Below are 26,082 nucleotides of genomic sequence, written 5' to 3' on the forward strand. Positions count from 1 at the left end.
CTACAAAAATACCAAGATATTTTATAGATTGCACTCTTTCCAAAGGTATATTTTCGTGGGCGACCTCATTCATTATCTGGGTGCCATTGTTATTTCTCTTTTATTTTTTTTATAGAAAGTTCAAGATCTATTGATGGTTGACCAATTACGGTGGGTGAGAAAGTTATATATTTAGTTTTCTTTGCATTTAGGGTTAGTATATGATCTTCAAGCCATTGTTGAACTATTTTCAAACCATTATTTGCAACTTTGAACGTTTCTTCCCATGTGTCTCCGCTAAAAATCAAAGTTGTATTGTCGGCGAAAGATAAAATAGTACAATTTTCAAGGTTTAATTTTAACAGGTCGTTCACATAGATGAGAAACAAAATCGGGGATAGTACTGTCCCTTGAGGAGTACCGAACTGAGAGGTGTAACTGATGTCTGTCTGTCCATTTAAAGTGAGATACTGTTTCCTATTCGACAAGTAACTTGAGAATAACTTATTCACAGAACCTCTTACACCCACCCTGTCCAGTTTATAGAGGAGTATGTTGTGAGGAACTGTATCAAAGGCCTTGGATAAGTCCATGAAAATAGCCAGTGTTTTTTTTTGTTACTATTAAAGTTATCAAAAATCATATTGTTGAGATGGATTACCGCATCTTTGGTTGAACTATTTGCTTGGAAACCATATTGATTGTTGTCAATGATTTTATGTTTATCTAGGAAACTCATTAATCTGATTTTCAAAATTTTTTCTAGTATTTTAGAAATATTACTCATTAAACTAATCGGTCTGTAACTATCCGGGTTTCCAAGGTCTCCAGTTTTTGGTAATGGTATAATTCTAGCTTCTTTGAATTTTTTAGGGAAATATCCTTTGCTTAAACATTTGTTAAATATATGAACTAAAGGTGAGGTTATAGAGGGTGATATTTTTTTGAGGAAAGGTCCTGTAAAGTTATCAACGCCTGGTGTGAATTTATTCTTGAGTTGATCTATTAATAACTCTATTTCATAATCGTTTGTGGGAATGAGGAAGATACTTTTTACATTAGGATTTGCTATTGACTTGGGAATCTCTATATTGTCTGTATTATCGGTTATCTTTTTAGCGAACGATTCTCCAACACCAGCGAAATATTTATTAAGAGTAGTAGCATCTAGATTTATTGATTTTGAATTTTTTTTTCAAGTCGAGTAGTTCATTAATGTATTTCCAGGTTTTTTTAGAATCGTTTTTGTGTTCCTCGAATTTACAGTTGAAATAATCGATCTTGCTTTTTTTATCAGAGTATTGAGTGTATTTCTATATCTCTCATATTGATTTATCAATTCTAAGTTATTGGGGTTTTTTAATAATTTTCTATGTAATTTATCTCTCTCCCGTATTGACGACTACTAGAGTAATCTTTCTTTTTATAGGTTTTTTCTTGTTACTTATTTTTATGGTTTTAGTTCTAGCATGAGTTAGGTCTGTTAGTTTTTTAACAAAGTAGTCCACCATCTCGTCAATATCCATTGAATCATAATATCTCTTTCATGATTCTTTTTGTAAATCAGAGATTGGATTCACATAATCAATTATGCTTTTTGATCCTACATCGATATGTGCTGGTTCCTCATTAATATTCCTATTGAAATGCAGCGAAACACTAAAATGGTCCGTAATATTTGTTTTCAGAATAGTCCCTCCAACAACATTATTATTATTATTATTCTCTCCTCCCTTGTAAAATATGTGATCGATACAAGTACTGATGCCATTCACAGATCTAGTTGGTTTATTGATAAAAGATTTGAAACCATTAATATGCATTGTGCTCAAATATTCATTTGAAAGTCTATTATTAGCAAGAATATTTAAATTCATATCACCCAATACTATTATGTTGTGAATATCTTTCATACTCTTCAGAAATTCGTCTAGACTTTCGATAAAAGTTTTTAAGTTGAGGGATGAAGAACGATATATTGTAATTATTAAATATTTCACGTCATTAATCCAGCAAGCCATACCAATACAGTTAGCTTTTTCAATATGGACATTAATAAGCTCAGTTTTGATATTATTTTCAATGAACAAGCATAATCCATTACATTACGAGTGTTTACTATTAGCATGAAAAACATTGTAACTATCTAAGTTATGATTGAAGCAAGCATCGTCTGTGATCCACGTCTCGGTTAATGCAATCACATTGAAGCAAAACTTTATATTACCTATGTAGTGCACCAATTCCTCGAAATTTTTATTAATGCTTCTGATGTTGGTGTGTAGAATATTTAATTCCACGCCAACACTCTCAGACTGGTGAGGTAAAAAACTGAAAACATCATTTACTTCGATTGTATCGTGAAACCCTATAAGGTCGTCAATATCCCAATCAGACATAAACGTAAGAAAAGTGAATAAACGTATATTTTGTAAAATGAAATTCCAAAGTGGTTAAGAAATTAAAGTAAAATGAAAAAATAGAGAGGAAAAAGTATCAGTTTTCCGATATACAGAATCTTTCCAAACTCCTAACCAATATTTTAGGGCATTATTCCTGGACAAGAAACATATCTCAATATCATTTTTAAACTTTCAGAAAGTCCTAAGTTACTCTCACAGACATAAGTTTGGTTTTTCACATACTACTTTTTTTCTCAACAATGACAGAACAAATGAGAAATGGAAATGGCGGAACTCTACACAAGATGACAACAAGACAGATCTACAAAGAATAATGCCAAATTCTCAAATTCATAAAACAAAATGGCGGCCATTTTTAATTTTGTTCCTCAAATAACCAAAAAGCCATTGAGTTTACAAAGAATCACAAACATATTTTTTTAGTAAATTTGAAACAAATTGATTGATACATCATTCTCCGATTTTGAACAAATTAAATATTGAGTGGGATATGGCAGTTTTAGTGATGTGTGACCTTTAAGAGAGTTATGTAACTTCGTGAGAATAGATAATTCCAAATGGGATCGTGAGAACCAAGGACTTTAATAAGATGCTGGTCATAATTATAACGATTTTAGAAATGCTGGCTAAGTTGCCAATGAACAAGAATAAATTTACTATCTTTATGGGAACTGAGAACTACTAACTTAAGATAAAATAAATTCCATTTAATAACTCAAAATTTTGGTACAGATGAGGAAAGTACTTTCCCTGTTAAAGGAAAGTTGGACGCCAATGGAAAAAACTACCAAAATTTTGAATAGGTGAGCGCGCCAATTGAAAGGGTGTGGAGAGAATCCACAGCATTCGGAGTCAGTCAAAACGAAGAAAAGCGCGGGCCCACCGCGATCTAGCGTCATTGACTGGTTTTCCGAGCAAACACTTACTACTACTTCAAGTCATAAAGGTTGTGAGAGAGAGTGTGCAAGATTAACTTACGTCGAATGCAGTCAGAGAAATTTCTCTCTGAACGGAGCTAGCTGTTCGAAGTCAACATTACACAAATTACTCTTCTAACGGTATCATAATATCAACAAAATTATTATGAAACCCTACTAGAACAATGAACTACTCTGAGAATTATCGATATATCAAGACTTTCATCCAATACTTAATCTAGTTACACATTAACACTACAAACCTATTTCTATATTGCCAATGAATACTATAGTTCGTGAATGAAATACTACAACCTAACTGAATAATCCTACTTGAGTACACAATAATGAACTAATGATGCCTTATTCACAACAATATAGTTTAATTGATTATATATAAAAACTTGATATCATATAAGATTATACTCGAATAACGATTATTATAATAATTCTACTTATTTATCCTATCTTACCCTTATCTTCTTAATATTCTTATCACTATAATCATGGCCATGAACTTATATTATTACCTAGGGAATTTCTCTCTTGTTTATAGTCGACTTTCAATTATTACAACTTCAAAGACATGATACAACAGTCACGAAATTCTGATGCGTCCACCTGATTTCTTATGTGTCTCCTGAATTAATGCACTTATCTAATTTCAATTGTGATACATGTGCAAGTCATATGAAAGGTGGTGCGCTGGATGTGGCATGCTGAGCTTGGCGCTGTGTGCGCGCTGGCTGCGGCGACTTCGGCTGCAGCGAAGGTGATGAGTGACGAGAATTAGAATGAGTGTTGTACTCACAATATTGTTTCCTACTGACCTTTGGCGAGGAACTCTGTGCACGATTGCGCGCGTAGTTGGATGTAACAGCGTAGTTGGACGCCTTGAATTTGAAGTTTGACCCATGAAGCATTGTATGATGAGCCTTACCGCAAGTTTGGCAACTACCACGACAGCTGTGAGATTTGTTCCATGGATGAACGCAGTTCAGACAGAGGTTTTTCTGCCGCACTGTGGATGCTCGTTCTGCAAGTGGAATCTTGATGAGAGATTGACATGTGAAAATATTATGCGAATTTCCGCTACAAAATGTACAATTCGTAGACCTATTGAACACATTGGGAGTGCTGGTTGTTGTGAAATTCGAATAACCTGACTTCTGCTGAAAAGTAGGTTTGCTGGTGCTGGGTTGATTGGCGCTTGCAGCCGTAGTGCGAGAACTCGTTTGAGTAATTGATGTGCTGGTGTGAGATAAGGCTTGTGCTACCTTATGTTGAGTCTCCAAAAATTCCCACAAATTGTCAAGTGTGAGTTTTGATTTCATAGAGAGGAACCTTTCCCAGTCTCTAAGTGTTGAATTGTCGAAACGAGAGATAGTGACATGGATGAAAATAATATCTTGAACTAAGTCAAGCGTCAATGATTGCAGCGCTGAAATGTTTGTTTTTTGATTATCAATGAAAGCTCTCCAAGATGAGGCTGAACGAGATTCAAGTCTGGGAGGGTTGAAAATAGCTAGAATATGATTTTCAGCTATAAGTAAAGCATTGTCATACCTTTGAGTGAGTAATTCTCAAGCTAGTTTGAAATCCCCTGAGGGCGAATCGGCGGTACGGGTGATTGCTTCCCCATGAAGTGCTTGACGCAAATAATAATACCTTAATGTGTTATTCAAAGATTGATTATTAATGATGAGGCTAGTGAAAGTGGCCTTGAAATGAAGCCATTCATTGAAATTGCAATCAAAGTGAGGCAGAGGAATGTTGGGCAGTCTTGCATGGACTGGTTGTGACAACATGGAACGTTGATGTGCTGGTATGTGCGAACTCATAGCAGCATCCTTATGATGTAATTCAAATTCATGAATGGCAGTGTTGATTTTAGAATTAATAAGTGAAAACTTAGTTCTAATTGTATGGCACAGTTTGACATCAGGGAATTGACCCTTTTGATTGAGTTTTTTGATATTTGAATGAAAGTCATCTTTCAGAGCTTGAATTTCAGATTTGAAATCAAGGGCAGCAAAGTAGCTCTCATGTGAGTCAAAATTGGTAATGACTCCTTGTTGAATGATAAACTCTAATTGAGCATGAATAGAATCAAGAGCACTAGTGGTAGCTGGAGCTACTTGAGTTGAAGTGAATGCACTAACAGCTGCTGGCTGTGTGACATTTGCATGAGCACCTTCTGAGCAAGGCGTTGATGGAGGAGGGTCTGAAAAGCCCTCGAAATCACCTGACTCTGAGTCGGATGATGAGTCACGATTGACTGACATCTTGATTCGTACAAAAAAAACAATTAAAAAAAAAATTATTAAATTGAATGAGTTTGATTGAATAACGTAATAATTGTATATGAGCGATATGATGCTTGATTGAGTATATGAGCAATATCACACTTGATTGAATAATAAATATGATTGATAAAAATTCAATAATAATGATAATAATTGTTTGAAAAAAAATTTAAATGAAGCGCATGCAATTGAACTTTACCTGCCTGAAGCGGTTTGAGATAATTGATTGAAAAATACTTAATTAAGTACATGAACACAATAATCAGAAAATATGACACAATATAAATGATACAGATATAGCTCACGGACAGATTGATGTGCATGAATGCACATAGCTTCACCCTCAACCTTGTAACACAGCACTGTCTTGGTAACACTTGCACAAAAGTCCGGTCAGGTATGGCAGCTGCGTGGCGCCCTCACAATAGCGGTATGGTCTGTCTGCCGTGGCGAATGAATTCCTTCTGGAAATATACAAAAACTATGGTTATGATAGTGCTAAGTTCACTCATGCTAGACACAATATATGAAATGTGGACGCTATATACGCCTGCCTGGTGGGTAATATTATCCTGAATACTCAGAGGGCTTGAATTTTGATATTTGCAAATTTTGAGGGTTACCCAAATGGTCACCGGCTTGATCCGGCTGAGGAGGACCATGAAATTGGGACTCCTCAGCTACTGAAGAATGAGGTAATCACAAGATGTCACTGGAAAAATCCGGACGCAGGAGGACCATGAAATTATGAGATATATGGGCCTAATTCGGGCGTAACTCCAAATTGTGAGATAGTGGACTGTAGACAATGAATAATGTAGATGTTGAAGTAACTGTCCAGGTTAGACAATGTCGGTCCAGAATCACATAAATTCAATGCAGAGAAACAGCCACTTGAGTGCGCTGGTTCTCGTTCTCTCTGGTATGACAGAATACAATAATGTATCTGTGAATGAAATAAATACAGCTCAGGACGCTGAATGACAGACAAATAAATATGTTTATTTGCTGTTGTGTTGAAAATACTTCTAAGCATGTAGTAGGATCTTAATGTATGAATTAATGTAAGAATGTATAATACAATTGATATTTATTGAATTGCCTTGTGCAATGCTCAAGACTAATTGCAGTACAAATGTTGATGAAAATCTGAATAAATGAATTGAATGCTTGAAACCGCTTGTATTTAATGAATTGACCTATTTCCATAGATATAAGAATAATGTAGAAACGTAAGAATTGACCTTCTGTGAGGTTTGAAATTGAATTGATTTGAGTAATAAGAATACAACTAAATACTATGAATAATTGCATGAATAAGTAGAATAATAATAATAAATGCACTTCCAAAATTGCTAATGGAATGATTGAAATTGAAATAAGTATCACAACTAGGAATATCAAATAATGTTTGAATAATAATTGAATTGAGATAAATGAAATCTTGAGTTGAATGATAACTTGTCATAAAGTTTCATGAATAATCTTTGCAAAACACAATAAATGAATAACTGTGAAAAATGTACTTGACCTAATAACTAATGATTAGATAAGGTATACAAAATTGAATGTTGGTAACTTGATGTTACAAAAAGTCTCATATGTGAGATGGAAACCTGAATCTTATGAGATGTCAGTGAATCAATAATTAATGAAGCCTTCAAAACCAATAATGCTTGGTGGAAGGTACAGAAACAACAACCAGGGATGCCCTGTAAGATGACTGTGAGGACAGTTGAAACCGCCTTATTAAGTTTTAGTAAATAATGTACAAAAATGTTGATGGTGCCATATAATATCCAGTGGTAGAGCAATGCGTAATTGACTCTGATATTATATTTCATATGCTGATAATTGTATGACCTAACCTCAGTTAGAATTATGAATAATAATAATCATTGAAGCAAGAAAAATGTACAAGTGTTTATGAACACTGTCATGTAAAAATTATGCTGCAAATAAATGGGAGCTACCATGAAATATGAATTAATAAATGCCTCTGAGAAAAGGGACCATGAATAAGATTGTTAAATGAATTGAAATTTATGTATCTTAAATGAAACCTGGTGAGGGAAGAGCTGGTCTGTCCCATATGCGGCCGTACCCCCGTACTGGCTCTGCTTGGCTGAATCCAACGTCATTGGGCGCGGATGAAGACCTCTTGGAGTCGAATGATGGGTGACTGAACCGAATTGCGGTTGAACTATGACGAATTTGGACGATGACGCACGAAATGAATGTTTTTGACCGGACAGTTTATGAACTTGGTGCACAATGACTAATTCACTGGGTGTAATGAATGTTCTGACTCTAATCCACGATGAATGAAGGCAATTGATGAAAGTTCAATTCTACATGTGCAAGTTGGATGGCTAAGTATGAGTGGGCAAGTTAGGTTATGTGAACTAACTGCATGAATGTAACCGTGAATTGGCTGGTTCAATGGTAAAAATATGTTGCTAATTAATTGAATACTGCAAAATATATCTTTATGATGTGGATATATGACCTGGCTGACTCTAGTGTCCAACGTATGTTGGGATGCTTGGATCGTTTCTGGAACACACTAGTTGAAGGGTCTCTAACTTGATGTCTAGAGCCTATGAAGCAATGATGTCTAAAAGCAATATGTTGCTGAAGTTGGATTGAATTGTTGAATTGATTGAATGTAGATTGATTGCATTCTATATGACAGAAATGCCTCGAATTGGTTGTCAGCCAGATGGAAGGAATGCAGAACCAAGTCTTACAAAACCATTGAAACTAATGAAAATTGCAGTTTGAAATAACAGTTCATAATTGTGTGAGCCTATGCTTTATGTTGAATTGATAATCAATGATGAGAGTTCTTGAGAATAAACGTTTGAAGTGATTGAATGTGAAAGCATGGCGAGTTTGGCACTGAGTCCTAAAGTTGAGATATTCACTGAAATGGTCTTACGAATACGATGGATGATATATTGGCGTTGACGGTATTCCTTGATGAATCCATTGAAAACACTTTTGAACTGTTATGAATGACTGGGAAGTTTGAATAAACTAGAAAACGGGAGCCTACCCCATGACAATGTTGACCTGTTGAATTTGGAATTAAGAGTGCCCGGCAGAAGCCGAAAAGTAAAGTGCAACGTGCATGACCGGAAACACATGAATGCATGTGCGAATTATGAATGTAAATCTTGTAGAGATGAATCTTGAGCGTTGGCAAATATATGAGATAAACCAATAAATACGTTGACGTCGAATAGATACAAATATACAATGAAATATACGCAGAAATAGTACGATGCAGATGACCAAATAAAGATGGCGGTGGGATTGATCGATGGCAGTGGCGAAATTGGCAGTCGATTCAAATGAGGTGTCGATCGATTGAATCACCTGCTGAAACGATGCTGACAAAGTGGTAAGACAAAATGTACAAAATTGACACACCTTGACGATAAAAATGGCGAAACAAGATGATGAGCAGCTGAGATTTCACAATATATTAGATTTGAATTGTGGTCCATTGTCTGACACTATTATTTTAGGTACACCGAAATTAGTGGAAATCCTTTGTAGTTCATAGCAAACGGTATTAGCATTGGCTTCTCTGACTGCAATCAGCCAGCAATACTTAATAAAAGCGTCGAGACAGCTAAAAATCATGCAATTACCTTGAGGAGATCTTGGGAGTCTTCCTACAAAATCTATAAATAATTTCTGCAGATAATCTTCTCAGTTTCCTTCTCATAGGTGGAATATTTTCGTTCTAATGCTGATAGGGTGCGTGATGCATAAGCTATTGGGGCAAAAGCTCCATCTTGCATCTGACCCAACACACATCCTATTGCATTTGAAGAAGCATCAGTGCTCAAAATAAACTTCTCATTGAAATCAGCCATTTTTAGAAGCGGAGGCTGTGACAGAATCTGTTTTAGTTTATCAAACGATTTTTGACATTCATCATTCCATATGAATTTCGCATTTTTCTTCCTCAAGGCATTCAATGGGGCTGAAATCTGTGCTAAGTTGGGGATAAACTTAGAGAAAAACTGCACCATTCCCAAGATTCGTTCAATTCCTTTCACTCAAGTTGGAATAGGAGAAATAACAATTGGTTTTGTTCTTTCTGGGTCGATCGAAATACTATCATGAGAAAACCAAATGACCTAGGAAATTGATTTTGTTAGCAGCAAAAATACATCTCTAAGGGTTCACTGTCAGGTTTGATCGTTTTAATCTACGGAAAGATTGACTGTCACTTTCAGGTTATTTTGAGCTTAGGTAGATAGTCCAACTTGAATATTAATGCACTCACCATTCCATGTAATAAGCGCTTTGTCTTTTAAAATATTAATAGCATCTTGTCCTGGTAATGATAATGTATACTTCAACTGTTTTTCACCGAATTCACTCATCTCCTTAACAGTACCATCTTGTTGGTAAGAGATGCATATCTGAAGTGCTTTTGCCAGGAAACTGAAAAATTGAAAACCTTCAATTTAATATTATACAGAATCTTTCCAAACTCCTAACCAATATTTTAGGGCATTATTCCTGGACAAGAAACATATCTCAATATCATTTTTAAACTTTCAGAAAGTCCTTAGTTACTCTCACAGACATCAGTTTGTTTTTTCATATACTACTTTTTTTCTCAACAATGACAGAACAAATGAGAAATGGAAATGGCGGAACTCTACACAAGATGACAACAAGACAGATCTACAAAGAATAATGCCAAATTTTCAAATTCATGGAACAAAATGGCAGCCATTTTTAATTTTGTTTCTCAAATAACCAAAAAGCCATCGAGTTTACGAAAAATCACAAACATATTTTTTTAGTAAATTTGAAACAAATTGATTGATACATCATTCTCCAATTTTGAACAAATAAAATATTGAGTGGGATATGGCAGTTTTAGTGATATGTGACCTTTGAGAGAGTTATGTAACTTCGTGAGAATAGATAATTCCAAGTTGGATCGTGGGAACCAGGGACTTTAATAAGATGCTGGTCATAATTATAACGATTTTAGAAATGCTGGCTAAGTTGCCAATGAACAAGAATAAATTTACTATCTTTATGGGAACTGAAAACTACTAACTTAAGATAAAATGAATTCCATTTAATAACTCAAAATTTTTGTACAGATAAGGAAAGTACTTTCCTTGTTAAAGAAAAGTTGGATGCCAATGAAAAAAACTACCAAAATTTTGATTAGGTGAGCGCGCCAATTGAAAGGGAGTGGAGAGAATCCACAGCATTTGGAGTCAGTCGAAACGAAGAAAAGCGCAGGCCCAGCGCGATCTAGCGTCGTTGACTGGTTTTCCGAGCAAAAACACTTACTACTACTACAAGTCATGAAGGTTGTGAGAGAGAGTGTGCAAGATTAACTCACGTCGAATGCAGTCAGAGAAATTTTTCTCTTAACAGAGCTAGCCGTTCGAAGTCAACATTACACAAATTACTCATCTAACGGTATCATAATATCAACAAAATTATCATGAGACCTTACTAGAACAATGAACTACTCTGTGAATTATCGATATATCAAGCTTTTCATTCAATACTTAATCTAGTTACACATTGACACTACTAACCTATTTCTATATTGCCAATGAATACTATAGAACATGAATAAAATACTACAATCTAACTGAATAATCCTACTTGAGTACACAATAATGATCTGATTATGCCTTATTCACAACGATATAGTTTAATTGATTATATATATAAACTTGATATTATATAAGATTATACTTGAATTACGATTATTATAATAATTCTACTTATTTATCCTATTTTACCCTTATCTTCCTAATTCTTCTTTCTTTATTCTTTATTCAAAAAATAAATAATAATCAAACAATCAAATGCATTCCAAAAATCAAATACAATATTGTTTCCTAATTTCTAATATGTGTTCCCTATAGGCTACCCTGTGTGGGGACACTTGAATATATATAATAGAATATTTATATACATATTTTGATATTATATCATGAAGAACATAATAATTGAATATGGTATTATATTGAAATAAATCAATATGTCAATATTTATAATCATTCTTGCACACATTCATACGCACACACATTCACATATGCGCACACATTCATACGCACACACATTCACACATGCGCACAAACACACACACACACACACATACACTTACACAAAACTTAAAACTATGTACGGAGTGGTTGCTGTTTTTTTTTTACCTCATATTTAGTTCAATTTTATTCATAGTTAACGTTTCGTTTTTTTTTTAAAGTGCTGATGTAATTGACCATAAATGAATGCGTTTTGAAGAAAGAGACAGTGATTGAAACTTGATACTGTCTTACTGTTTATGCATACCGGACGGGATTTGTGAGTTCGATGATCTTTGATTGTTGCAGTGTTCATGTCCTGTAATGTGTAAATTATACTAAATTCAGACCTATATTAATTTAGTAAAAAAATAATTCGGGTTGTCCAGTTATATATTAATTTCTTGATTTCTTTTCTAAATAACTGATGTGACGTTATTTTCCTTGTTGTTACTGGAAGTGAATTGAATATTTTAATAGCTATGTATTTGAAGTGTCGTCTGGAATGCTCTAATCTTGGTTTTGGGAGGTTAATGTCCTGTGAATTCCTGAGGTTTATTCTTTCTCTCATCTGTTGAATATCGAAATTATTTTCAGCTAAATCCAGCAATGCTTTTAATAGAAAAGAATGTCTCACTGATAATATTGATAGTTCTCTGAAGAGCATCATTGAACTATATTGTTTAGGTTTATTACAAATTATTTTTAATATATGTTTCTGACCAGTAATCACAGGTTTAATATGAACATTGTATGCACTCCCATAGCATAATATTCCATAATTTATTCTAGAACCAATAATTGCATGATATAATTGTAACAATACTTCTTTTGGACATAACTGTCTGAGGTAATAGAACCTCCTTATGTATACAAATAACTCATTTTTTATCTTCTGTACATGATCTGACCAAGTTAGCCTACTATCCAATATGAGGCCCAGATACTTAACTGTACGTGCTTGTTCTATTGTTTCACAGTTACACAATATATTATTCACCTGTTGCGCACAATCTAATTTATGGAAGTAAATACTAGTTAACTCCTGATCCGTGTTTTGAAGATTAAATTGTATTATATTAGATTTGTCCGTGTTGATAGTTAATTTATTTTCGCAAAACCACCACCCAAGGTGCTTAAGATCCATTTCTAATTTTTTTTGTAAGTTCTTGATTTGTTTTGGCTGGATAAAATATAACTGTATCGTCTGCAAAAGATGTAATCTTTCCCTGTAAGTCACCATCTGTCAAATCGTTAATAAAGACCAGGAATAAAGTACTTGATAACACTGATCCTTGAGGAATACCTATGGTAATGTCCCCGGGTTCACTCAACGTATCGTTAATTCTGACCCTTTGACTCCTATCAGATAGGTAGCATCTCAACCAATCATTGGCAATTCCTCTTACTCCTGATGAATCAAGTTTATTTAGAAGCATGTTTTTATCAATAGCATATATGCTATAGATATATCAAGAAATAGAGCTGCACACTTATTATTAACACTAAAACTGTCATTCATTTTTGAAATGGATATTTAATATTCTTATCACTATAGTCATGGCCATGAACTTATATTACTACCTAGGAAATTTCTCTCTTGTTTATAGTCGACTTTCAATTATCACAACTTCAAAGACATGATACAACAGTCACGAAATTCAGATGCGTCCACCTGATTTCTTATGTGTCTCCTGAATTAATGCTCTTATCTAATTTCAATTGTGATACATGTGCACGTCGTATGAATGTATTTCCATCCAAGGAAAATAACTTTACAGATACAGGTGAAGTCCATTCTTTTATTATGAATGGGCCATACCATTTTTGTGCTAACTTTGCCGAAATTTTATCAGCAGCTCTACTAATTGGATTAGCTTTCAGGAAAACTCTATCATGAGTTTTGGAAGGGATTCTACTCATTTGTAAGTCAAATCTTTTCTTCGCTTTACTCTGCGATTTTAAGAGGTTTTCATGAGCTTGTTTCCACAATTTTCTCGTATTTTCACTGGATTTCTGGGGCAGTATTTCATCTATTACCCATATATTCGTGAGTGGGTGAATTGGTTTATGCCTGAATATCAACTCATAAGGAGTATACTTACTACTTTCATGGAAGCTACAATTAAATGCTAGAGGTAACCAACTGAGTGGTACATCCCATTTTGTGTGGTCATGAGGAGAGAATGCAATAAGTGCAGATTTCAAATTCCTATGTACTCTTTCAACAGCGTTGGATTGAGGGTGGTATAGAGTACACGTGACATGTAAAATGCCTCTTGGAAAACAGAACTTATTGAATATATTAGATTTGAATTGTGGTCCATTGTCTGACACTATTATTTTAGGTACAACAAAATAAGTGAGAATCCTTTGTAGTTCATTGCAAACGGTATTAGCATTGGCTTCTCTGACTGCAATCAGCCAGCAATACTTACTAAAAGCGTCGAGACAGCTAAAAATCATGCAATTACCTTGAGAAGATCTTGGGAGTTTTCCTACAAAATCTATAAATAATTTCTCCATGGGGTAAGAAGCAACACTGGAAGCCATATAGCCATAATTAGCCTTCTGTGCTGGTTTAGATAATGCACATATTTTACAGCTCCTAATAAATACTCCTAGATCTTTAGATATTCCTTTCCAAGTGAAAACCTGTTTAATTTTATTCAAAGTTTTTGTATATCCTAGATGAGCGCCAAACAAAGATTCGTGGTAATACTTGCAAATCATAGGTTTTAGAACTTGGGGAAGTACTATTTTTGGTTCAGTTGAATTTCGAATATTGCATACTAGAATACCCTTTCTTATTTGATACGGAAAAATATCATTACCAGCACTCGCTGATTGCATTATCTCCTTCACAAATTCGTCCTGCTTCTGATAGGTTGAGATATCAGTGGAACTGAGTGGGAAATCTACTAAATTCATACTACATAAATTCTGCTCTATTACTTCGGGAGGAGAGTCTTCAAACATACGGCTTGAGCAATCGGCGACCTTATTGTCAACGCCTTTCACATGCTCTGTAGTAAACTGAAAGGCAGATAACCTTAGAACCCATCTCCCTATCCTACCAAGCTGCTTTGGGTGGTTCAAGACAAATTGCAGTGCATTACAATCATTTCTCAGAATGAATTTTGTTTGTTCAAGGGAATATTTGAATTTCTCAACTCCATGAAGTGCAGCCATAGTTTCCTTCTCATAGGTGGAATATTTTCGTTCTAATGGTGATAGGGTGCGTGATGCATAAGCTATTGGGACAGAAGCTCCATCTTGCTTCTGACCCAACACACATCCTATTGCAATTGAAGAAGCATCAGTGCTCAAAATAAACTTCTCATTGAAATCAGCCATTTTCAGAAGCGGAGGCTGTGACAGAATCTGTTTTAGTTTATCAAACGATTTTTGACATCCATCATTCTATATGAATTTCGCATTTTTCTTCCTCAAGGCATTCAATGGGGCTGAAATCTGTGCTAAGTTGGGGATAAACTTAGAGAAAAACTGCACCATTGCCAAAAATCGTTCAATTCCTTTCACTTAAGTTGGAATAGGAAAATTAACAATTGGTTTTGTTCTTTCTGGGTGATCGAAATACTATTATGAGAAACCAAATGACCTAGGAAATTGATTTTGTTATCAGCAAAGTTACATTTCTGAGGGTTCACTGTCAGGTTTGATCGTTTTAATCTACAGAAAACTTCATCTAACAATTTCCAATGATTTTCGAGAGGATAATATATAATCAAATCATCCAAATAAAAAAATAATCCCTTGAAACGCAAGTCACCAAACAATTTCTGCATTAAGTTGGTCAAAACAGCTGATCCACAACTGATTACATTATGACAAACGCTTGAATCGATACAAGTTAAGTGGTGTTATGAACGCTGTTAGATGCTTCGAATTTTCAGTCAAATGGATTTGGTTAAAAGCGCTAGTCAAATCAATGCACGAAAACCACTTAGCATTCGAAAAATAATGAAAACATTCGTGAACATTTCCTAATGGAGCTGACTGTAACTCTATTACCTTATTTAGGCGACGATAATCAATGCACAAACGATAAGAATTTGGAGTTGGTTTGGGCACCAATAAACAAGGTGACTAGTACTGCGATGTTGAGGGTTAAATTATATCTTCATCTAGTAGCTATTGAATCTTTTTTCTTAGATATTCTAACTTGATTGGATTCATAGAATACGGTTGAGATCTGACAACCTTGTTGGATGTTAATTTAATATCATATTTTATTACATCGGTTGATCCAATTTTCTCAGTCAGAACATCTGCGTGTTTACTAATCAATTTCTCTAGACTACTCCTATCAAAATAACTCAAATGCGATAAGTCCATTGGAGCCAGTCTCTCCATGATATTATGAACTTGAATTTCGGAATTATTAGAAAAATCTTTATTAATTAAAGGAAATTTTAAGTGAGGACTGAAGTCAGAGAAAAAGTTTCTTCTTATTAAATTCACAAGGATATGAGAGTGCTCTATGAAGTCACATCCCAAAACTATTTCAACTGCCAAGTTATCAGCAACTAAAAATCGGAATTTCCATGAGAATATTTCTATTTTAATTTTCAAAATGCATGACGTATTCATAACTAATTACGAAGAGTTTGCAGTCGAACAAATAACTTTTTCAAGTTTATTACTGCTAATTATTTCCTGGAGTGTGGAGGCTTTTATTATTGAAAACGCTGAACCAGAGTCAACTAGACATTGGTATGTAGTTTCACAATTATTGAAATTCGCTGGTACTAAGGGAAGAGCTTTGTTAGAATAAATCATCCCACACACTTTATTTTCAGATTTCCTTTGCAAATTTTGAATGAAACGTTTCTTAGAATTGGAAATTTTATTTTTCAATGATTTCAATTTTGATTGTCTTTCTACTTTATTTACTTTTGACACTAAGTGTTTTTTGTTGATGAGGCTAGGTAGAAGTTCAAATTCTTGTGCAATTTCTTGCAATGTGATTGGGTCCATTGCATTTATAGCATACAAATCCCTGCCTGTATCCTCTGTTGGGATAGTTATTTATGGGTCTCTTTTCAAATCGAGGTGTATTGTTATTATCCCTATTAGTCCTATAGAAAGCATCTCTCTCGATGTCTGCAAAATGTAAATTTTGTGCCTGGATACAGATATCATCTAATTGGGCTAGAGTTGTAGGTTTGTTCATGAAAATTAACCTTGACCTTTCGTGAGGACTCAGACCACTTAATATTGTAGATACGACTTCAGCTTCTGATTTTTCCAATCTCAATAGCAAAGCACTCTCTTTTATCGACACCACGTAAGCTGATATAGGCTCAACCGGCGCTTGCAGTCGATAAAATCCATCTTTGACTATTGTTGACATAAGTCTCTGTGGTACAAAATAGTTCAGAATCTCCTGGTGGAATTTATCAAAAGAGTGACTTGAAATGATCGCCATAGTGATGTTATCGCTTAGAGACCCAATTGTGAATGGCACTAATAGTTTTAACATCTGGCCGTCATCTATTTGAGGAAATGACTGAATTTTTAGTGCAATTGTTAGAAATGATAACAAATCATGAATGTTCAGACCATCAGTAGGTTTCAAATTTTTAATCAATGATTCAATGGGGTTATGTATATTTGAATACTTTGAATGTTGTACCTGATTTTGATTTTGACTCAAAATTATATTATTGTCAGGGCCTGCAGCTGCATTCACTTCTCCAGTTGGCGAATTTATTATGTTCACAGAAGGTATATTCAATGGTTTACTTGTAACTGGTTGATTTGAAACTACAATATTTGATGTATTTAGAAACGAGAATGCACTAGGCGATTTCATATTAACTGGAGAAGGAGGCCTACTCTTTACTTGTTTACTTCGCAAATCTACAGTACGAGCAATGATAGAAGGCAACATATTTATCATTTCATACAACAAGGTCATTGATTTTCCTTGTTTATCCGGTTTTATTGTTGGAAAGGCTTTCAAAGATTGTTCGATCACTGAAATGAAATGAAGAGTCTTCGATTCTAATTTTACAATTTCTTTTCTAGTCAGTTCCGACATTGATTCAAGTTCTTCCAATAAATATAGAATTCGAGAGCTAATTTCCTTTATTGTGCTATGAGATCTTAACGTTTCATAGGACACTTGTCTACGTTCAGTGAGGTCAGCGATCTTTTGTCTGAACAAAGTTCTCAGACAATCAACTGTCTGACTTTGCATTACCGATCTATCTAAACCTAGGATTTCCAATTCGAACAGAAGTTCATCTTTTACTAATACATCTGGGTTAAATTTTATGAGACAAAAATGAATAGTAGATGATTTCTGATACTTCTGAGAAGCTTTTTTGCTCGAAATCCCCTCCCCCCTCTCCCCCCTCGTCCATCCCGCCACCCCTTCCCCCCGCCTGTAGGGTGGGGGTGTTCTAAAAATGGATTTCCCCTTCCCCCTGCCCAGTGGTTGTGAGGGGGTTGAAAAGAGAGGAAGATATCTTTCTCTCTCTTTTCTTTCTAAAAATAGATTTCCCCTTCCCCTTGTCTAGTGGTGGTGAGGGGGTTGAAAAGAGATATCTCTTTCTCTCTCCCCTTCCCCTTGCCCAGGTGAGGGAAAAAAAAAATTCCCTTTTTGGAGGAAAAATTCCCTCTCTATACTGTCAGATTAGAGTGAATTCATATTTCTACATCTAATGCTATACTGTCAAATTAAAGTGAATGCTAGATGAGGGAAAAAATATCTTTGAGAGGGAAAAATTCCCTTGGTGACAGATTAAAGTGAATCCATATTGCTATACTGTCAATTCAAAGTTAATCCATATTTCTACATCTATACTGACAGATTGAAGTGAATCCATATTGCTATACTGACAGATTGAAGTGAATTGAGAAATTCTCTCTCTCTCACTGACAGATTGAAGTGAATCCATATTGCAATACTGACAGATTGAAGTGAATTGAGAAATTCTCTCTCCCAGTATAGATGAGGGGGAATAATTTCCCTTTGAGGGGGAAAAAATTCTCTACTGACAAATTAAAGTGAATCCATATTACTCTATACTAGCGAATCCAGAGTGAGGTCAATGACTCTCTCTCTACATCTAATTGAATTGAGAAATTCTCTCTCTCTCACATCTAATGCTATAAATCTCTACAATGATCTAAGTTCTTTTACATTTTTTATCTGCAATATCGTACAAGCATTTCCAAAGTTCATCGGAATTTTTAACAATAGTTGAGAAATCATTTGTACAATCATAATGTAGATGACCGCTGTCTAGAATATTGAGCAGTTCGAAAATCTCAGATAAAATCGAAAAGTGTACATTTTCTGTTTTTGTTAACGGTAAATCAACATCTTAACATCCTGTCGAAAATTTAATATTTTCTCCAATAGAATCAAATTCATTAAATGAAATTGACATCAAGAGATGAGTTAATTTTTTGAATTTTGAAAAACCATAACACTGCATCTTGCAGATGTCTCGAATGAGGGTAATAGAGAAAGATATATCTCTCTTTCTAAATTGATGAGATGCACGTGTTATAGGGGCTCGTGTCTGTATAAAAAAGATCACCCCACACGTGTTGTCTGGTCTAGCTCTAAGCAGCAACTAAACTAAAAATCGTGAATGGGATATTGGAATGAAAAATCATTTGAAGGCGGAAAAAGTTTATTTACACATTAGGCACAACTATTCATAATTTCATCTTCAATTCTAATTAGCTTATCTATACACAAATTATGAGGACGATAATAACATAGATAGTCTCTTATGTCATTTAAATTAACCGTGCTTAGAAACATGTCTTTCAATTGTTTCGCCAAACTATAATTTTCAGGAGTTGATTTCCTAATTGCACTTTCACACTCATTGTACCATTCAATACAGTTTTTTAACCTCACTTCCAATTCGTTGTCAGCAGCCAACCACTTTCTCGGATCCATGTTGTTGAGCGAATGAAGAAAACTAAGTATAGGCAGGAACTATTATAGAGTAATTAAACGGTCTTTCTTCATTAATAATTGTAGACAGACAACACGTGCGTGCTTTATGCAATCTCAGTGCATGCAAGCAATAAACACACTGTAATTCCTTTCCGTTGTAGAAGAATCTATAACGTGCAAAGTTTCTTTTCTGCACATTCGTATACATCGGAGCCATTTTCATACTTTGCATTCGATTGTTTTCGCACAAGAAATTATTTGTTTGATACATATTTTTAAACAACAAAGAATTATAATGTTGGGCAGAGAATAAAGCACAGCGGGAATGTGGTCTATTTTTATGAATGTTACACGCAGCATAACACCATGAACTAGTGAAAAAGCTGAAATCAGGTTTTGGAAAATCCTCTGGTATGCATTGTACGTTAGAATGCAATCTTCTTAAAAACTTTGCTTTCTCAGTTCCTTTTGTGAAAATTTTCTCATAACCTGCGAGGTAATCACGTATTAATGACTCACTGTATTCTAAATCTCCATCTTCCCATTTTATTTTATGATAGTGACGTTCTAACCATGTTACATCGTTATACAATTTTGCACTCAATTCTGTCTTTGCAAATGGTGATTTGAAATGTAACACAATATAATTATTAAACTGATCAATTATGGCAAGTTCTTTCACAATAATTTGATTACAATCTTGTTTGAACCAGTGAAGATCAACCGTAGCAATTTTCGTAGACGTCTGCTTGTCCACTTCTTCATCTTCGACGGCGGGCTCCTCGAATCCTTCGTCTTTCTCTTCTCGTTTCTCCTCCTCCTCCTCCACCTGCAGCGGCTTCTGGATCGGTGCACCGCAGCTTGGTTCATAATAGGAACTATCAAGATCGCACTGAATACCAATAGAGCGAGTTTGTGGCTTGTCCAAAATATCAGAACACAAAGAATAGGACATGTTGTCTGTTCAAAGGTGAAACTGATAATGAACTAAATTGAGCAGAATGCACACCTTATATAGGCGGCACGCTCTATCAATAAAATTACTGAACTTCTTTCACCATGCTCGTGAGAGGTGTGTACTCCATCACACGATCGCTGATTAGAACGCAATATGTGGAAGTATTTGCAGGTACTGCACTATTAAATTTCATTTCAATACGAACATCTGTCGATGATTTCAAATGACTTGGTTGGTGTGAACAATCTACAACAATCAGCGGTGTTGATTCACAAAACGTTTTAAAGTCAATTTCTGTTCCGAGTTCGCTATAGATTGAATGATTATAATACGAGGGTACGAAATCCAGGAACATCTGGTATAAAACTTCCTTCTTACCTAGCAGATTTTCATATGGATAATACTCACTGTTCAAATATACTTTAACACGATCAGTTTGAAATGCAATTATAACGTATTTTGGACTATCAAAACTTGATGTGGTACGAACTGCCCAAGAATGGTTGAGTGAATTTTGCAAATTTGGTAATTCACAAATTTCCCAATGCCGGAAACCTAATTTCAGTGGAGTGTCAGCATCGAGCAGTCTCAAAAATTTCAGTCTTACATGATCTTCTAAGGTAATGTAGGGCATTCTCCATTGCAGTTTTGTAATTTTCACACTAACGCTTGTTCCACTTGTAGACTCAACACAATTGAGGTCTGAGGGCGACCTCAATAAGACGAGTTCCTGTTTCAAATTTAGAATTATTCTTTGAAAATCTTCAAAAAACGGGAGGATTAATTTCAGCGGTACACAGAAAGTGAATGTATTATCCGTTAGCTCATATCCTGCTCTGTCAAAACCAGCCAAGTGATATGTGTTTTTATCGAGAGTATTCTTCACTAGAATAGCTTTAATTGTGGATGTTAATCCAATCAATCTTGATTTAGAAATTTGCTGACCTGCTAATTCATATCGTATTTCGTCAAAAAGGTTGCCGATTACGTTACTGCTTAATTTATAGTCTGCCACAACGGGCGCACCAGCTGGTTGAGTTGCCTCCCCTGCTACTGTAATTGCAGGCGCTGCCGGTTTTGTACAGTTAACTGTTCCCTCAATCAATATGAATGATTTACAAGGTAAAGAATAGACATCTAAAGAATTTATGCCAATACGTGCCTCGTCAGAGTTTTTTATTTCCTGTCCCGAATAAACTGTATGAGTGTGAAATTGGAATTTAGTAATATCATTATAAAACTGAAGGTCTGTCTCCAAATCCAGAATTTCACTAATTGCTGCGCCTGACATTTCGCCAATCAACTATAAAACCCAACTTTTCTAATATTCTCGCGCTTTTAGCCGACAAAGCACGTTTGTTTTTAGGTGTTGACGCTATCGCGTTTCTTTCTCTAATGACTTGATTGGTCTTATTCGAACGTGGGTTGAAAATAAGATAACCCATTACTTTTCACGTATGTGCAACCTTATTGTAATTGTATCTCCACGGAAATCAATAAACGATCCGTTCTAGTCTGTTACCTTTACATTAATAGTTTGAATTCGTCGTGTATTCAAAGGTACATAAATAATTGGAGAGGGTACTTCATTTATTGAATAACCGCTAGGAACCTTTGGCAAAAATTTGTAGATTATATGTTTTTCTTTCCTGTTAAAGTAACTGCCGCAAGCTAAATTACACTCAACTACAATACTGTCAACGCTTGTTATGTTAACCAAATGTTTGGAATAATGCCATTTATTTGGCTGCAAAACAACATTATCAAAACCAAGTATCTTAGCAATCGAATCAGAACGTATTAAATCAATAGGCTTATCAGAATAAATTTCAATCTTCATAGTATTTGCATTTGCACGTATAATAAGTTTATTCTTCTTCCCATCAATATTCAATTTATTCTTTAAAGATTTTATAATATCTTCAAGTTCATATGCACCAGTATCCAACTCGATTAATCTATCACCATATTTGAAGCTAGAATTTGTTCCTTTGTTAATGTTTGCAATACTATTGTAACTAGAAAAATTAATCAATCCAATTTCCCATTCACGATTTTTATCCAATTCTATAATTTCTTGTAAATGTTCATAGAGGTTACTCGTGTTAGATCGTAATGTAATAACTACCATCTTGTGTGTTCACCACAAACACTTAATTACAACTGATTTGCAAGAAACAATAATGTAAGATGGCCACAAAAATCGCTATTTAATGGCTGCATATGCTCCACATTATAAAATATATTTACTCCATTTTCTTTTTTCCAATATTTGTCCAATTCGTATGGAGGTTGTAAATTTCCAATTGGATCAAAATACCAAACATTAGAGCCAACTTTCTTATATGCTACCCAATGTGTGCCATCCTCGCTTTCCCTTGCTAAATTCACAATGGCATTCTCGTTTTTTAGAATTTTTTTGGGTAATGCATCTAGCATATATATTCCTCTTAGCTGAATCTGTAATAATTTCGACCAATCAATCAAATCATAATTACTCAATTCTCCTTCAATATTCATGCCTTCTTCTTCTTTGTCTTCTTCCTACTCTTCTTTGTTGTTCTACGTTTCTTAACTTGAGGGAATAAACTCACTCCATATGATGATGGGGGTAGGGGTAGAACTCTCCCCCCACTAGTTATTTGAGGAAAAGGCTTCAAAAAATATCCTTTTCCTGCAATATGCTTTTTCAACTGAGCTATAGCTTTGCGTCTAATATCGTTACTATAACTTCTCCTCTCATTCTTCTTCTTCTTCTTCTTTCTCAAAGACCCACCAAACGCCGCTTTAGCTTTCATAACGTTTGTAACAAGATAGCTAAGTGCTTTCTCGGCAAGGGGTGTTTGAGGATTTTTGAAAATGCCCCATGCAGCGTTTGCTAGAGCTCTGTCAGCTTCCGCTCGAGTTTTATTATCGCTATTCTGAGTAAAGGCTATATCATGTATCTTGCAAGCTCTATCTAATGAATTTATACCTTGATCACCTCTCTTTAACCTTTCATTAACCTTGGTGCCCGGCCCGCAATACTTGTATCCCGGAATATGATATTCTTCTCCCAGGTTATCAATTACCTTTTTTGAAATAGTTGATGTCACATTACCTGCCAAACCTGACACACCTTTAAAAACTCTTGCCGCTTAACTCAAGATTTCTCTACCCCGTTTCCTCGAGCTCTGCTTTTTTCTCCTACATACCATTTTTCATTACCTTTCAACTCAATGGTTGAACATTAACTGAGGTTAATTAATCAATACATCAACTTGAATTGAATTGGTTTAATTTTCAATCGAGTTGGAAATGAATTCACACCACAATCAATCATAGTCAAAAATGTCTAGACTGAAATTTGAAACAACATATCGTTCACTCTCTCTCACGCAACTGTTTTCAAGATTTTATGTTTTCGGCCCCAATATAAAGTCTTTATATTTGACTAAATCCATTTTTTCTGTAATAATTTGCACTACCTGATTTTCGGAAAGGTTATGTTGTTTTGCCTCAATCCAGTTCATGTGAAAACTTACCTGGGCGTATTTGGATACAATGTCGAGGGCGATTCTGTGAATGAATAAATTTAGATAGTCAATGAATGGAGCCGAACATTGCAGTCTCATGACAGTATCCTCTTCCGAATTTTTAATTGCCTCAGCTATTCCATCACAAACGCTTTTTACAGCGACTCCCAACTCGTTTTTCTTAATAAAATCTCCTATATCATTTTTAGTTGCATACTTTTCCGCAATTCGCTTAATTAGAATAGCAATAGCATCTTTTGTAATGAACTGTTCAATACCTTCCATAATATTAGCTTTTATTGCACTCGCCATTTCAGATAATCGTTTTTCAAACTCTTCCTTTGTTAATGAAGAACTAATCAATTTCTGCAAAGCAGATTCTAAATATTGCTTATCAATTCCCGATGGCTGTGTTTCATTTACTTTAGTAAAAATTTCTGTACTAAGTTGTTTTAATTTAGTATTGAGATAGTTTCTGTCCAGCACCTCCAAATTCTTAATTTTATCTGATACAGCTTTTAATTTCTCATCTAAATAAGCTTTATCAACTTTATTCTTGTCAATACTAACCAACTGAGATGAAAAGCTGTCTGTTAAAGTATTCACTTCTCCTAATGCACTCTCTAGAGTTTGAGTTCTCTCTGCAATAGCTTTATCGATATTAGTACTGAAATTTTGTAATGTACTTAGAATATGTTCTCTTTCAATTATGCTCACTCCAATATTCTTTGTATTTTCCGAAACGAGTTTGGTTATTTGCAAATCTAAATAAAATTTCACAGCCTCGCTGATTCCTTGTTGATTTATCGATTCGATTATCTTCTGTGTTATCAAGTCAATATCACACGTAAGATTAGCAACAGCTCCGCTAGCACTAGCCGTATCAATTCGTCCGAATCGATGTAGAGTCATCGTAACACTAAACAATTAATTTTGCTTCTTTTAGCTCTTCAATTATAGACGCGATCTCCACATCATGCCCGGTGTTGCCACTAGCTTTTGAGGAATAGAGTAAATTTAATCTTTCCACTAATTCATCAAAATTATCAAAGTATTGATAAATTCTATCATGAGGATTATTTTTTGCAAATTTCAATAAACCCCAACCCTTCTTTTTACTAATTTTTTTACTGGGAAATAACTTTTGAATCATTTGCGATTTAATTCCCTGATTTCGTTCAACATAGCCTCTTCGATCTAAATGTATGCCTGTAAGTGTTAAGATTTTTTCATACTTATCCAGATCTCTCTGATTATAAAGATTTGAGTTTGGTCTCGCACTGAATAATAACTCAAGCAGACCATGTGTTAAACGGAATCTTTCATTATTAATATCTATATAACCGTTATCGAATATTACTTGCTGATTTCCAATATAATACACGTCATCTTTAGAATTATATGAAATTCCGTAACTGATTGAATTATTCAATTTTTCCGCATGAAACGTTTTTAGATATTGTGACAGCACATCATCGTTTCTGCTAGAACCAAGTAAAAATTCATTTGCTTACGACTACTCTGTATCGTTTTGCCAAATATTAGGTTACAACAGGCCTTAAAGAAGGATATTTCAAATTTATTTTTCGCGTTCTGTCTATTCCGGATATTGAAGTCGATGTAGCTTTTCAGCCAGGGTGATTGGGATAAGCTAATGACGCGATGCACTTTCAATAATTTCAAACCGAGCTGAAGGTAGAGCTTTAAATTGACATAGTGAACAATGTACTTTTCATGGTCGAAAAGTGTGTTCATGAGCTTTTTGGTTCCAGTTTGACCGTTCTCATTTGTTTGGTAGTTCGACAGCAATTTGCACGGCGGCGTTTGGTGGAGAGGTGCGAGTGGGAAGCTGACATGCTTATCATGTAACTCTTGAGGGTACTTGAGATCACATTCTATTATATATCCGGTTTCTGAATTGCTGTACAAATTCGCGAAATCAAGGCTGGA

This window comes from Nilaparvata lugens, chromosome 9, assembly GCF_014356525.2.
Source record: "Nilaparvata lugens isolate BPH chromosome 9, ASM1435652v1, whole genome shotgun sequence".
Classification (NCBI taxonomy): Eukaryota; Metazoa; Arthropoda; class Insecta; order Hemiptera; family Delphacidae; genus Nilaparvata; species Nilaparvata lugens.